This window comes from Aquarana catesbeiana, linkage group LG01, assembly GCF_042186555.1.
Source record: "Aquarana catesbeiana isolate 2022-GZ linkage group LG01, ASM4218655v1, whole genome shotgun sequence".
Classification (NCBI taxonomy): Eukaryota; Metazoa; Chordata; class Amphibia; order Anura; family Ranidae; genus Aquarana; species Aquarana catesbeiana.
In genome coordinates this window covers 441,110,278-441,114,709 of record NC_133324.1, presented here as the reverse complement: position 1 = coordinate 441,114,709, position 4,432 = coordinate 441,110,278, and the positions used below count along the sequence as shown (strand labels likewise).

The following is a 4,432-nucleotide window of genomic DNA, read 5'->3' as shown; positions in this document are numbered from 1 at the left end:
ACTATTCAACAAATGTATTAAAGACTCCCTGGACCATATTCACCAGGATATTGGTGTCTTCAGGCAACCCACATATGTTTAGGCAGTTTACCTATTTCCTTTCTCCTGGTTCTAAATCTTAGCCAGAAAGCCAATCTGATAGTGATCCAGTTAGAGTGTTTTCACAATTCTGGAGTTCAAAAGTAGATTTAGTATCAGATTCAAAGCTATTCTCTATGCTCTCCACTTGCCTCAAACTGTGAGAATGCTCAATCATCATATTAGTGCTTTTCAGTGTTAATGCTTGTTCTGATTTATTAGGCAGAGACTTTTCAGAAGGTAGATATAGATATTTCCAACATCCGGTTTGAGTCTGCAGAGCAAGCCGCCATTGCCAGGAAAGGAGAGTAAAAGCACTGTGTGCATTAAGTCAGATAACAAGGTGCCTTGTAGCCAGGTAGGCCATGGTTACTGGAGTCATTATGGTTCTGTGAATGCAACTCTGAGGCCAGGTTTTTCTGGATGGAGCAGGAGTTTGGACTCTTGGCCTGTTCTGGTTTAAGGGTTTCCTTTTCCATGTCTGTGGGTGACTGTGAGGTTGCAGGTGTAACCAAGGTAGATGTAAGCTCAGGAGTGAAGAAAATGGGTAAGGTTAGATACATCCTGCTCCTGCCATGATCAGGCCACACAGATTGTTATGTTCTTGCTGTTCAGGGGTCCCCTAATTACCTGAGAGTCTGCAGACAGTTGGTAGCTCTTGACGTAAATGGTGTTTCTACTGGGGTTCAGAAACCCCAGAAAAATATGTCTGCCACAATCACAAGGTCTCTCTGTGTAAATGACCCCTTGCTGCAGGGTCTTCTACCCCTTCCCTCAATTGATGTGGAAATTTTGAAATTAATATTTATATCAAGGAGCTTCAAGGGAACCATTGTGAGGTCTTTCTAATTAAATTACCATGCCCCATATAGAGATTTTAAGACATAATTAAAACAAAAAAAAGATTTATGATCTAGAGATAGAAAACGGTCATCCCACTGAAGCAAGATTTCTAGCTGAAGAGTACATGTTATTGGGCTCAATATACTGCTGGAATACAAGAGAGAAAAAGGTCAAAGCCATCACTTCTCTGTTCAAGAACAATCTCTTGCCATCTGGAACTTGTTTATCCTATGCCTGACCTTCTCCTGTTTCTCTGCTGGCAGTCACAGCAGTAGCTGATTGTAATAATCCAAAGTTACAACCAAAAACACTTTCTTTTGGAAATATTTGTGCAAGTTAATTAGTCTTTAAAAGATTGTAGAGGATGGATTTATAGATGAGACAAAAAGGTCAACCCATATTCTTCAAATAGCTGAATGAGGTTTATATAGGTAGCTATTACTATCAATGTCTTTACCACTGTCACTTTCATCATAACCACCATGCTGAAAACCTTTGGGAGTGTTGATAATCAGAAAAAAAGAGCTCACAACAGAAAGTGGCAGAGCCCCTGATATAGGCAGAGTGTTGCCTGTTTCCTAGTGAAAATTCATTTTGGGCCAAAAGACTTTCTTTTTTTTTCAGCGGCTTTGTCTGGATTTAATCTAGGTTGAATGCTTCAAAATCTAACAGTATGCCACAAAATCTTTATAGAATCTAATTCTACCTCTGATGAAAACAGGCTGGTTAATCATAGAGGATGAACTCTGAAGGGAAAAGATGCATAGTTGGGGCCTGCTGACATTGCAAGAAGAGTGAATCATGTAAATCTTTAAAAGTATCCTTGAAAAGTAGCTTTCACATCTGTAACAGCAGAGATATTTTCCTTAAATACCTCACTGCCAATACAGGAGGGACACAAAGTCCTTCTGTATGAAGGCGAGATCCTTCATACAAAAAATGTTTTGTAACCAGAAAATACTTTGTAAGTGGTTATAAACTCAGGTTTTTTTTTTCAATTTGAATCATCCTGTAATAAAACAAGAGTACAACACTAAAGCCATAAACTTCAGACAAGTAGAAGTCAATTAAAAGCATTTTTTAACTGCTTACCTGACTCTGGTCAGAGGTAACAATCTTCTGAGCATTAACAGACACCAGATTGCTTTCTGGAATAGCTCAGGGAAATGAGGAGTATGGTCCTATTTGTACTTACCCAAACCTCAATTCAGCCGTACTGTCTTTTGCACTCCAAGCTTGGCAAATAAATGTCATATCTGCCACTATTTCTGCCAGTCACCACCACAAGAAAGAAAAGAAAAAAGGAAGGAGGAACAGATGGGTGCCCATTGTGAGAAGGGCAGAGAACCTAGTAATATTTCAAATGAGGGGTGGAGGTCAGAAAGTTAAATTTAAATTCATGCATATCTGGCATCCAGAGTCCCCAAACAAGTTCCTATACACCCAGCCTGGGAACAACATGGGTAAATGGGAATACCTGAGGTTTCTCCAATTGCAATAAGACCCAATCTAGGTCACTAATGAACACTGAATAACTATACTGAAACTTGTGCCTGCCTGTCCCTTAGGGACCCTGTGGGGACAAGTGGAACTGCACTCACTAATGCTTAGAACTAAGGCAGGGAGCTGTGGTCACGTGACAGTCAACATTAAGGCAGATCCCTTGAGCTTACAAGTGAGCTGTAACTGCACTGTTAACTATCGCTTCTCGGCCTTTTGGCTAAGATCAAGTGTAGTATCTGTTCTTATCAGTTTCCAGAGGAGGCGCTGTGTCACTCTCGTTGGGGAGGGCCAGCAAATCCAATGGTGTCATAGCACCTGGAAAGGCGATACTCAGCAGGGACTACGCCGAGTTGCCCGAAAGTATACTGGGGACCGGCCAATGGTTGAGTCTGAGCCGTCTGGAAGGGTGCTCCTGGTGGGGATGGGTGCTGCATTTTGGTCTGGCTGAAGGGTCGGGTCCCTGGCCTTCTGGCCTGGATTGTGGTAGCTCTAGCTGCTGACAGTTATTTGGGTAGGAGAAAGCTTACTCCCCTTTTGGCAGGGGGGGGAGTGGCTAGTATCCATTTACCCAAATGTGAAACTGGAAGGGGTGATGGGAGTGACGGTGGAGCCTTCGGGGCAAGGGCTCTCACCAAGCTTCCTGAACCTCATGCCTTTTCTGTCTGCGGTGGGGGCTGTCGTGGTCTAGGCTGTGGGCCAGGGTAGGTCTTGAAAGCCTATGGAGTAGTGCCCCTGGAGTGGCAGTCCAGGGGTGCCTTAAGATCACTGTGTGTGGCAGACACTTTGATTTTGGGCACCACGGTCACTGCACCATAACACAGCTTTTTTTGCACCTGCCTCTTGGGCCGGGCCTTTTGGCTAGGACCAGAGGAATTTTTTATTCCTGGCCGGAGGGCCTGGTCATTGGGTTACACAATGGCCACTTCTTTCACTCTCCTCTCCACTATCCCTTCCCCCACTTTTTTCTTTTTTTGATTGAAATCCTGTGTTGTCACGTCTTGTTTTACACGTTTGTCCCACTGTGTGTTGTGATGAGTAAGGATGCGGGTCCTCGGGCCAGCCCTGAAAGTCTTGGGAAGGGGTGGACATGGCCTTTTGGCTTAGTTCGCCCTCTCTCATGGGGTCTCCCTTCGGGGGAGCCCCACCTAGTACTTGGGTGGGTCCTGTCTCGGCAGGCCCTCCAGAGAACGGGGTCTGTCTGGTTTCGGCCAGACGGACCATTGTAAGTACCTTTGTCCCCGCAGGAGCCTAACGCCCCGGGGGATCAGGGAATTGGCACGTCTTGTGTACCCGTGGCACTTTTTTGTGAGCACTCTTTATGTGTGTGCACATTTTTTATGCACCGGGTGAAGTTTTTGGGGTGTGTTTTGCACGCCATAGGCTTTCAAAAAAAGAAAAAAAAAATGTTAACTCCTTGTAATCTGTGGCTGAATCCATTACACTAATGACACTTGCATACTTCAGACACTCTCTCCATCAGAGGACACCACTTCCCAGATGCGCAGCACTTAGGGACTGGTACCACTGAGCCTGTACTGGTCTCCACCAGTCCATGATTAGCATCATGATTAGCGACCCTTTCCATGGTTGCTATGGGATACAGGAATTGGAAAAGAAATACCGCTCACTAAGCCTCCAGACCTTGAACAGCTGCTCCCGCCCTACTGTGAACTTGATTCAGGTGCTGGCTCTGCACAAGTCAATGGAAACAAAAAGGTACTGGACTGCCGCACTCTGAATAAATGGGCATCTTTATTGTAGAGTATAAAAAATGTAATCTTTAAATGTGGGGGGCGGAATTGCGCTTATTGCCCATTCATTAAAGGTGGTGACATAATTATGTCCACGTCGACAGGCAAATCTTATAAAATCCACTCTTTTGTCAATTGCAATACACGTTATATAATATATGCTATCACGTGTACCATATGTTCTATACAATACATTGGTAGAACTACACGCAGTCTTAAAGATCGTCTGTATGACCATCTTTACGATATTGAAAAAG

The 4,432-nt window shown here is 44.1% G+C and overlaps 1 pseudogene; it reads left to right on the top strand.

The window, feature by feature from the left end:
• Positions 1-2,621: 2,621 nt before the first annotated feature.
• On the top strand, positions 2,622-2,726 carry LOC141124334 (U2 spliceosomal RNA; annotated as a pseudogene).
• Positions 2,727-4,432: the final 1,706 nt, after the last annotated feature.